Here is a 12,315-nt window from a genome sequence, read left to right on the forward strand (position 1 = left end):
GGTACATATTTTATTATCTCTTGCTGCTAATTCTTCCTGGCCGATCTATTAGCTTGATGTGAAAAATGTTTTTCTCAATGGGAATATAAAGGAATAAATTTATATGCAAGAACCACTTGGATTTTTGGTTGAGGGGGAGTCGACATGTCGATTGAAGAAATCCCTTTATGGTCTGAAACACTCTCCTCGTGCATGGTTTGATAAACTCAGTCAATCACTCATACGGGCCGCATTTTATAGATGTTTCATAGATCATTCTGTGTTTCTTAAAGAGACACCTAAATGGAAAGTGATTTTGGTCGTATATGTTGACGATATTGTCTTAAGCGGCAGTGATCCTGAGGGCATTCAGGAAACCAAGGAAAATATATGTGAAGAATTCAAGACAAAAGATCTTGGACTACTTAAAGACTTTCTAGGTATTGAAGAACTACAGTCCAAACATGGGATTATACTATCTCAAAGGAAGTATGTCCTTGATCTATTGGAGGAGACGATAAAAAAGGGGTGTAGACCAGCAAAAACCTCTATGGATTCCAATACAAAATTATCTGTAGGCGTAGGAGAAGATGTGGATATAAAAAAATATCAAAGACTTGTGGGAAAACTCATTTATCTTTGTGTAACAAGGCCGAATATATTATATGTATTAAGTGTTGTGTCAATACATGCACAAACCACAACTTACTCACTGGCAAACACTAGAAAGAATATTGTGATATTTGAAAGGAGCTCCAAGAAGAGGGCTTCCCTATAAGAACCATGGTCACTTCAACATAAAAGGGTCCTCAGATGCAGATTGGGTTGGATCCCCATATGATAGAAAATCTACTTCGGGATATTGTACAATGGTTGGAGGAAACTTGGTACCATGGAGACACAAGAAGGAGAATGTAGTTGCAAGGTCCAGTGTAGTAGCAGAATACAAGGCCATGGCACAGACAATTAGTGAGCTTCAATGGATCAGATCCCTTCTCACTGAATTGGAATTCTATAAAGAAGCCCCAATGGATCTACATTGCAATAATCAAATGGCAATACATATCACCTCAAATCGGGTCTTCCATGAGAGAACAAAGCACATTGAGGTAGACTGCCATTTCATATGAGAGAAATTCCAAGCTGACATATTATCTCTCAAGTATATCTCCTCACAAGGACAAGTTGCAGACATTCTCACCAAACCAATCACTCATAAGATCTTATCAACCATCTGCAGTAAGTTGGGCATTTACGATGTTTTCTCACCCCCGTTTGAGGGGGAGTATTACAAGGTGGGACCAAACCCACCATGACCACACCAGCTGGCATGATGAGTCACCATGTGAGGTGGCATGATGAGTCATCACACGATCTGGAATCCTTATTATATGAGTCGAAAGATTTGGCAGTCTTCCTTGATTAATGTAATTGATTTATCTTCTCTTGATTTATGTAGATTTGGATAATCATGATTGATTTAATTAGGGATATTAGGGATCCTATCTTATCTCTGAAGTTTCCCTAAATATTTAATGGAAATAGTATAAATAGGGGTCTTCGTTGAAGGGTTCAATCAAGCTCTCCACTTCTCAACTCGTGGAAGAATTTCTCTCTAGCCTAAAGTCTTTTTCTCTTCTCTCCTCTCTACCCGAGATCTCTCTCTCTCTCTCTCTCTCTCTCTCTCTTTGTTCTTTTTCTTCTCCCTCTCTCATCTTGCTCGAGGTTTCAATCATGGGTCCTAAATTCAACACCTTGAAACAGCGAAGCAAATATGGGACACTTGTGCCAAGTTACACTCTTGAATCGAAAATTTTCAAAAACTATATGATATTTTTAGAATATGTTTAATACAAAACAGGAGGCTTATTCACGAGTGGAAATTGTTTGGTCTACTCTACTGACATCTCGGTTCAAGAAAAGTGGCAGGAGGCTTTAGCAGTTGCCATTTCTTTGGCCAATACCAAGTCATACCTACATGTGGCTCAATCACAAATGCTAAAACCCTTAGCACTTCCATATTTTAATGATATAAGTGTCACATTATTTCGTATTATAGACCCCTCTTCCACTCCTCATGTTGAGATATCTTCAGCTATGTACTCTAGTAACATGGGTATGAATTCAACCAACTGTTGAATTTATTTAAAAGAGAAAAACTTTATTTACTTAATGTAATCAAAGTACATGAACCCCTATTTATAATAGAGGAAAGTAGTTGAGTCCAATTACAAATTAACTTCCCTAGTCAAAATTACACCCAAACTCTAACACTTAAAGATAAGTTCTAGCATAATTAAATAACTCAACATAAATAGAAGACTAACATAACTAAAACAACTTTAAACTGAAACTTTTCTGTGAGACCTTCTTCCATAATAATTGTCACTCTGTAAGACTTCTTATTGTGAGAGTCATGTATGACTCTTTCATATTTTCTCTTCAACACTCTCCCTCAGGGTGAAGTTTATAACTTCAGCTTGCAATGAAAAGGATTCTTGGTCTTCAATTTTTTTTGTTGAAAACATTTCTTGACAAATACAATTCTTCATAGATGCAAAAACTTCGTCTTTCGTACTTCCCCTTTCTTGAATATTTTGGTCACATAAAACTTACCACAACATATGGAATAAAATACTTTTTTCTTGAACTTCTTCTTCTACTTCTCCCCCCTCAAGCTTGGAGGTAATGACAGTGATCTCAGCTTGAACCAAATCACATAGATGTAGTAATAAGCTCCTCCATCATGGTGTCCCAACCCGGACACTGACTCTCAAAGGTAGAAATAGGTGATAAGTGGGTAATGCCTGTCATTCACAAGATGGCGATAAAAGACCCACGGATACATATAAAAAATCTCAATGGACTTAAAACACCCATATATATATATATATATGTGTGTGTGTGTGTGTGTGTGTGTGTGTGTGTGTGTGTGTGTTTGTTTGTGAGTGTATGTGTATGTATATAAAGGTAAACCAACCGAAGCAACACACAAGAGGTTGGCCCAAAGGGTTATATGAAAGTAAAAAAAGGATGGTAGGAGGAAGGTAATAGAAAAAAGGGTAAGTGATATATTTTTCTGATATTTTTTTATCAATAATAGCAACTCAAAAAGTGACGCAAAAAATCTGTTTAAGTTTGGATTTTTCAATGCAATCTCATGACCTTTGATTCTTCCAATGTGAATATATCCTTAAATATAGATCCGATTGACCTAAAATTTTCTCCTTATGAAACTAGACTTAAATAAATTTTATCGAAGTATAACTTCACTTCCTAAAATATATTTCTTTTGAGATAAATAATTTGATAGATTTCGGTCTCTATAATCTGTCCTAACTAAGTACTCTTTCTCCTTTTGCCAACATGGCCATTGACTCTTCCAAGAACAATATCTCCATATAAAAATATCAGATTGAGAATTGGTTGAATAGATAAGAAAATAGACTTGCAGATCTTTCTTTTCATGTATAATTCTCCATATAAAGTCTCATTATTGATAGCATAAAATAGCTCGGAAGTTGAACCTTTCTTTTGCTACTCTTTCCTCTCTTGCAATCTGTCCTTTACTATTTCAAATATCGATTTCTCCTTTTAGATAACTCTGATTGAAAAAAATTCTTTTTATTTGAAATTAGACTCAAATATCTTTCTATGAATATATAATATGCAATATTAAAAGCTCAATATAGAGGTGAAAATGCAAAGAAAACAACAGGTAAAGGGACGAAAAAGAGAAAAAAAATATAAATATGAATCTAAACTACTAGAGATAATAGATTAGAAAAGGATCAGATTAACTTTGTGGGTTGATGAGTCAACTCACAGAACCTTCTTTGATACCATGTTGAATTTATGGAAAAGGAAAAACTTTATTGACTTAATGTAATCAGATTACATGAACCCCTATTTATAATAGAGGAAAGTAGTAGAGTCCAATTACAATAAAACTACCCTTGTCAAAATTACAACTAAACTCTAACACTTAAAGATAAGTCCTAGCATAATTAAATAACTCAACATAAATAGAAGACTAACATAACTAAAGCACCTTTAAACTGAAACTCTTCTGTGAGACCTCCTTCCATAATAAATGTGGCTCTGTAAGACTTCCTATTGCTTGTAAGACTCTTCCATATTTGCTCTTCAACGCTAACATGGGGCACAGTAGAAATTCTAGAGATGGTAGAGCTGGTTAAAGCTCTTCAAGGATTGATAACCAAGTGTGCACTCATTGTGGAGGATTAAATGATCTTGTTGATACTTGTTGGAAGCTTCATCGTAAGCCGGATTGGGTTATTTCCAATCAAGCCTCAATTAATACTGAAATGAATGAAGAAAAAATAAAGTCACTGAAGGGAAAAAAGACATTCTGAGATGATGACTTTGAACCACTGCAGAGGCTGAAGCCAATGATGGTTTCCACTTCCACATCTTCCTTCACTACTATTGCTACTACTACTATCCCAGCTATGATTTCTACCACTTCATCTTCGTCATCTTGGATTTTTGACTGAGAGGCCTCCAAACATCTCATAGGTAATAAATGTCTTATGAATTTTGTGTCTCCATGCCTACCAAACAAGTTTTCTACCATAGCAGATACATCCCAAACCAAAGTTGTCGGGAAGGGACCCTCCTCCGCTACTCCCACACTTTAGCTTATTGATGTCTTATTTGTTCCTTAATTCCCGTTAAGTTTATTTTTTGTAAGCCAGTTAACCAAGAAGATTAATTGTTGTATTAATTTTTCTCCTTCTTCTTATACTTTTCAGTACCTGGTAACAAAGCAGGTGATTGGTGGAGGCCATGAAAAAGGGAGTCTCTATTACTTAGACTTGCCTCCAATGATTGTAGTCTCTATTTATGACCTCAATAGCAAGCCAAGTCAGGCATAGGTGCACTGGCTAAGTCAATTAGTATTAAGTTAATTTCTTTTCTTTCAATTTACTTTTACTTTATTTTTATTTCAGTTGAAGAGTTAATATGTCTTAGGGGCATTATTGTAATATTTTATCTTGAACCTTATTAGCATGAGCCCTACTTAAGGGGTGAAAGAAATGAGAAAGGGTAAGTATTGATTTTGAGTTCTCCTCAACGAGTTCAGGGGTGTGTGTTCTCCTTAACGAACCTAGGTTTTCAAGCTTCCCTTCGGATTGATTCTTCTCTTCTCTTTTTCTTCCCTACGAACCACTGTGTGAGATCCAGGACCATAACTACTGGTATCAAAGCAAGAATACAATGAGTGATTCTTCGTCCCAAGAAAAATGGTTTGCCATACTCAATTTATTGGGAGAAATACACACAGGGATTTTAGCATTGCGTGATGGAATGCGTGAATCTTCCATTAAAATTTCTGCAATCGAAAGGCATTTTGCTACGGTTACGGAGAGGAAGCTCGTTTGGCATTGAAATTCCGAGGATAAAAATACAAAGCCGAAGCCTAGACTCTGGGAATCCAAAGCGAGCTCTAGAGATAGAGTAGAAGTGAAGAGCCCCGGGACTCGAGACTCTCCTCGGGGTCGATTGATTCCATGACCCATGGAGACCCCTCATGTCCTCGACGCCGGCACAACCAATTTGTTTGGAAAATACAAGCACGGTAGGCTCATCGACCAAGGATCCTTCACCAAAGATGATTATGCCAAGCCTGTCATTGACAGTATGGCATTCGCCATCAAGGTCATCGGCAAGAAGAGCCTAGATGAGACCACCATGGTTTCGAGAATCCTCCGTGAGGTCTCCGTCATTCAGGACTGGGACATTGACCCTATTTTCCAAAATAATCAGAGATTGAAGGTTGAAAGCCCTATTAGGTTCAGGGGTACCTCATATCATGACTTATGTGAAGCAATAGCGAACTCCTTCCCCAACTTTTCGGACAGCCGTCGATTTCTCTTATTCCGACAGACTGCGGAGTGAATCGAAAATTGGAGAAATGGAAATGGCGACCACAGTGGGAGAAATGGTGTTGATAGCAAGAGGAACATTCAAGAACAAAAAATTCTAGAAAATTGCATATTGCATTTGGGTTTTTGGTGGTGAATGCTTTCTCAAAGGTAAAATCTGCTTCAATTATTGGCTATGTGTGGGTCTTTAGATTTGGACTCCAGGAGCTTCTCTATTTCAATTTTTTGTTGACAATACAAGCTTCTCAAGAGACTAGGTTTTAGTGATGGAGAACTTTCTTGGTTTTTCTTTATACCGAGGTCTATATGAGTTTGCACAGTATGCCTTTACTGGAAATTCTTTTGGAATTTCTGGAATGCGTTGGAGGGATTTGAATGACGTTGATAATGGGATCAAAGAAGTTTTAACTATTATGTTTGATGAAATGCCTGAAAGAAAGATGGGTTCTTGGATTAGTATGAGTGCAAAGTATGCGCAAAATGAGCAAGGAGGCTTGTTCCCAGTGGAAGGTGATAAGCTTGATGGGGTTCTGTTATTTCGGTCCTCTCATCTTGTGCCTAATGGATGGTGTACATACAAGTTAATTATTTCAAAAAGATTGTTGAAGGGGATATTACTCTCAAAAATATTTCATGAGAACAATGAAAATTGAGTTGATGATGAATTTTAAAATTGTTGTTGTTGTTGCAGTGAAGAAAGGTGCACAACAGCAGAGGATGAACACTGATAGTAAGGATTTTGAAGAAGTTGAGCAGAATGAAGCAGGTGCTGCTAATTCTGGAAAGATTGATTGTATTTCATCGGTGGCAAATCTGGGTGCTGCTAGTGAAACATTAGATGTTGTCAACCAGCATAATGGGGCAATGTTGATGGATGTATATGCAAAGTGTGGGAGGGCTACACTGTTCCAGCAGTATTGAAGGTCAATTTACCCGAACAGTACATTTTCCGATTCAGACCCTTAACAGCGATGTGTCTCTTACATAGCCAGAGAAAGTTAGAGCTACATCACAGCCATTGGCATTACATGCCCAGAAAGAAATTTTCTTGCTTCCCACCATTGAGATAACCAATCTCTTGTAGTGGCCTAATCATATACTGGATAAAATGCCTACAAAAGAGGTGGAGTACTGGATTTCTATGCTAAGCGGTTTTGTTGAAATGGGTGGTGATGGTGTTGTGGGCAAGGCATACAGTCCTATACAGGATGTTGCTGATTCTTGCAGCACAGGGACAACAACATATGTCATCTGTGTTCTTGCTGCATGTGCCATTCTTGGAGTTCTTGACACTGACAATTGGGTTCAATTCTACATAACAAGGAACAGGTTGGAACAGCCTGTTAATCTAGAAACTACCTTTATGAATTTATATGCAAAATGTGAATTTTTAGATAACTCCTTGGAGGTAATTGAGCAGATGCTCCAGATTTTTTATTTTTTATTTTTGTCTGTGACAGCCTTAGTTATGGGTTTGGATAGTAATGGATCCGTAGAAGAAGTTGTTGGTGTTGCAACACATGGGTTATGCAGAGATCCACCTAGTGTTGGGGGTGATGTAGCCTGCAAGATATATGTTGGCTTGCTCAGAAGGATCCTGACAAGTGTTGGGTTCCGGGTTGAAATCGTAATTGATACAACTAAAATAAACCCTAGTGCAGTTGGGGATGTTGTGGTGGGGACTGTTTTGGCTCCAGGCTCTCAGAGGGCAAGTGAATGCAGGATGGTAGCTTTCTATGGTGGTTTTCCAGAAACTGTGCCAATCAGAACTGTGAACCGACAATGTTCTTCTGGCCTTCAGGCTATTGCCAATGCTGCTACAACTATAAAAGCTAGCTTCTATGACATAGGAATTAGAGTTGGATTAGCATCGATGACCACAAAGCCTATGGTGTGGGAAGGCTCCATAAACCCTAAAATAAAGAATTTCCAGCAAGCTCAAAATTGTCTTCTTCCTAGGGGTATTACTTCTAAAATTATTGCTCATCGATTTGGTGTCACCAGGCAGGAGCAAGACCAAGCTGTTGTTCTCTCCCATAAGAAAGTTGCTGCAGCAACTACATCAGGAAAATTCAAAGGTGAAATCATCCCTGTGGCTACAAAGATCATTGACCCTAAAACTCAGGAAGAGAAAAATGTTGTGATTTTTGTGTATGATGGCTTTCCACCTAAGGCATTTGTGTCCAACCTGGCTAAGATGAAGCCTATTTTCAAGAAGGATGGCACGACCATTGCTGATGACTCGAGCCAAGTAAGTGATGGTGATGGTGTAGTCCTCCTTATGAGAAGATCAATTGCAAAGCAGAAAAGATTACCAATTCTTGGTGTATTTAGGACTTTGCTATTGTTGGAGTGGACCCTTCTGTCATGGGCATAAGCCCAGCTATTGCAATTCCTGGTGCGGTGAAGGATGTTGCAATGCTAGAAGAGGTGGTAAATACTATGTAGAAAATCCATCGATTGCAGGATCTTGATTCTGTCATTGAAGCTTCACAGCAGGAAATTGGGGCTGGACCAAATAAGCCTTCGCCAGCCTCACAAGAGGTGGTTGCCAGGCTTCCAGTCACACATGAAATCTTCATTAACCTTGGGAGAGAGACAGAATGTGCAGTTTATAGGGAGCACTTGAGTATGGATGACAAGATGCAGGAGTTGCCTTGCAAGCATTTATTTCACTCAAATTACCTCAAGCCATGGTTGGATGAGCATACTTTGTGCCCAATCTGCAGGTATGAGCTACAAACAGATGACCATGCATAAGAGAGCTGGAAAGCGCATGAAAAGGAGGTTATAGATGAAAAGACAGGAGCAGACTCCGAGGTAGAATAAAAAAAATTAATTTTCAGAGGAAACTTTCTGCCAATAGGGGCAACCAGTGTAGGATTTCAATACCACAATCACTCTGTCTGGGATGTTACATTGCACCGCTTACACCACTTGTGTCATCCAGAAGGTTGACACGGATGCCATAGATGCTACTTGGGGAGATGTGGTGACGTTTAGGTAAGTATCCCTACCTTCGAGCTTGAGGACAAGCTCTTTCTCCAAGAGGGGTGTGATGTTATGACCTCCATAGCAGGCCGAGTCAGGCAGAGGCGTAGTGGCTGAGTCAATTAGTATTAAGTTAATTTATTTTCTTTCAATTTACTTTTACTTTAGTTTTATTTCAGTTGAAGAGTTAATATACCATAGGGGAATTATTGTAATATTTTACCTTGAACATTGTTAGCGTGAACCCTACTTAAGGGGTGAAAGAAATGAGAAAGGGTGAGTATTGATTTAGAGTAAACAAGGGTTTTGAGTTCTCCTTAACAAGCTCAGGGTGTGTGTTCTCCTTAATGAACCTAGGGTTTTCAAGCTTCCCTTCGGCTTGATTCTTCTCCTCTCTTCTGTTGGAAGATAGGGCCCAAGCCCACACGACCAAAGATGGCCCACATATCTAAGAGTATTATAAGATGGGCCACACGACCAAGGAAGGCCCACAAGTTGGGCCTCAGCCCATACAAAGTAGGACCCACCATGATTACCACGAGCCGGTATCCGATCTAGAAGAAGCCTCTCAATCTAGAAGAAGCTATCAAAGCAGTTTTGTCAGTTTGAAATTTCTGTTAACAAAGACCAGTCCATGATCAGATTGTTGAATTTTAATTTTCATGGGAACAAGATTCCCCTGATATAGAAGATTGATATTGAGTCTATTATGAGTGGTAATTTACTCATAAAAAATCAGAATAATGATTGTTTAGCATCAATGCTAAATTTCTCCATGCACCAAGTTGTTTGAAGAATACTACTTGGATATTTTGATTAGAAATTTTTGGATAATTATTTTCGTTGAAGTGCCTATTATGGCTAAATAAAATGTGAGTAGCAAAGGTGGTATACTTAGAATTAACACAATTCCCTTACGAAGGGTATCAAATTTTATGAGTTTGTCCACATCGGTCTGGAGGTTTCTTATAACAAATGAGCTACTAGGTCATCTCACCAACCGTGGACCACCTATTGATCAAGAAGACATTTTTTTATAAAAAATGATTAAAAATGATACCATTGTGATTAGTTGGCTAATCAAAAGCATGGAAAAATTGCGGAAAGAATGCACTCATTGTGGGAGATATGGCCACTCTATTGATACATGTTATTACAAGGAAAGGAGTTACTGTGAAAAAAATGGTCACTATGGAGAAATATGTTATAATGCTAATGAGAACTCAGACTTGACAAAGGTTAATCAAGCCTTGGTAGGTGATACAAAGGAGGATCAGCCCACAAAAACAACTGAAAAGAAAAATTTTACTGATGAAGAATTTGAGTTGTTTCAGAAAATGATGGGTTCTTCTCTAAGTTCCTCATTAAATACCGCTGCCACCACTGCTTCAGGTAAGCTATCTGCCTCATCTTTATCCTGGATAATTGACTTAGGAGCCTCTGAGCATCTTACAGGTAACAGACATTTATTACATTCTGTATCTCCGTGTCTTTCACATAAGTTTGTTACCATAGCTGACAGTTCTCAAACAAAGGTTCAAGGGAAAGGATCCACTTCCGTTACACCATCACTTCCGCTCACTCATATTCTATTTGTTCCTACCTTCCCTTTGAATCTGTTATCTGTTAGTCAGCTGATAAAGTATTTTAATTGCTCTATCACCTTCTCACCCACTTCGTGTGTATTTCAGGATCTTATAACGAAGCACGTGATTGGTGGAGGTCATGAACCAGGGGGGCTATACTACTTGGATGTGCCAAAAATAAATACTATTTTTACTAGTGAAAATGAGAAAAGGCTATGGCACAAACGGTTGGGATTCCATGACGGAGGAACTTAATACCCCATCAAAAATATCAAATGTCAATGGTTGGGATACCATGATGGAGGAACTTATTATTACATCTATGTTATACCCCCCTGAATTGGCCAGTTGCGCCTCATGGAAGAGAGTACCAGCGTGAGGGAGAGTGTTGGAAGATTGGAGGACTGCCATTTTATACAAAAAGATTTTATACATCATTTGCTGCAAGCTAGGAGTTCTTGATGTTCTCTCACCCCCAACTTGAGGGGGAGTATTGGAAGATAAGGCTCAAGCCCACACGACCAAGGAAGGTCCACAAGATGGGCCCAAGCCCATAAGAAGTAGGACCACCATGATTACCACGAGCTGGTATCCTTATCACATAAGTTGAAAGATCAAGAAGGACTCACAAAGGCATCTTTATCTTATGGTCATGTCCTATAAGAGTTCTAGTTTGAGTTATGTTTGTCTTTTATAAATATCAAGTTATTTAATTATGTTAGGACTTATCCTTAATTGTTAGAGTTTGGGTATAATTGGGACAAAGGTAGTTTTATTGTAATTGGACTCTACTACCTTCCTCTATTATAAAAAGAAGTTCATGTACTCTGATTATAATAAGTTAATGAAGTCTATGAAGTATTTCTCTTTTCCATAAATTCAGCATCTTCTTCTTCCCTACAAATCACCGTGTGAGATCCGGGACCGTAACACTCTACTTCATAGGAAGATGAATAATTATGGCACAATAGATTAGGGCATCCGTCATCATCATCAATTTAGCACTTGTTTCCTTCCTTGAAATCTTTTTCTGGTTTGAATTGTCAGGTGTGTCAGTTGAGCAAACACCAAACTTGATATGAGAATCAAACTTGGACCTTGGTTCCACTTCCTTCTAGGAAGAAACCTGTGGGTCATAAATGAGTTGTTAGAAAATGGGACCAATCCCACCATGCTCACACGAGGTGATATGATGAGCCATCACATGAGGTAGAATCGTCATCACATGGGGTGGAATATTTGGATCCCCACATGTCCATTTGTGTTAGAACATGGGCTCAAGCCCATAAGACCAAGGAAGACCCACACATCCAAGAGAGGTGGAAGATGGGCTCAAGCCCACAAACCAAGGAGAAGGCCCACGTGCCCACAAGTGATGGCATGGTAAATAAAGAGTCATCTCATAAAGATGGCATTGATGTAATTAGTTTAAGTTTTATGCATATTATTATAATATTATAATCTTATTCATCTATAAATGGAGCCTCAGGTGGAGGGTTACGACACAAGTCCATAACCCTTTTCTTTCTCCTGTTTTCTCCCAACATGTTGTTGGAAGATGGGCCCAATCCCAAACGACCAAGGAAGGCCCATATATCTAAGAGTATTGGAAGATGGGTCCAAGCCCATAAGACCCATAGAAGATGGGCCCAAGCCCACACGACCAAGGAAGGCCCACATATCAAAGAATGTTGGAAGATAGGCCCAAGCCTATAAGATATGGACCCACATAAGAGTTTCAGTTTAAAGGTTTTTTAGTCATGTTAATCTTCTATTTATATTGGGTTATTTTATTATTCTCGGACTTATCTTTAAGTGTTAGAGTTTGGGTGTAATTGGAACAAGGGTAG

The 12,315-nt window shown here is 38.6% G+C and overlaps 1 pseudogene; it reads left to right on the forward strand.

The window, feature by feature from the left end:
* The first annotated feature begins 6,996 nt into the window (after positions 1-6,996).
* Positions 6,997-8,336, forward strand: LOC137954852 (3-ketoacyl-CoA thiolase 2, peroxisomal-like; annotated as a pseudogene).
* Positions 8,337-12,315: the final 3,979 nt, after the last annotated feature.

The sequence above is a fragment of the Aristolochia californica genome, unplaced genomic scaffold (assembly GCF_029961685.1).
Source record: "Aristolochia californica isolate CCGP_79_NKW_82.1479 unplaced genomic scaffold, dmAriCali1.0.hap1 SCAF_2, whole genome shotgun sequence".
NCBI classification, from domain to species: domain Eukaryota; kingdom Viridiplantae; phylum Streptophyta; class Magnoliopsida; order Piperales; family Aristolochiaceae; genus Aristolochia; species Aristolochia californica.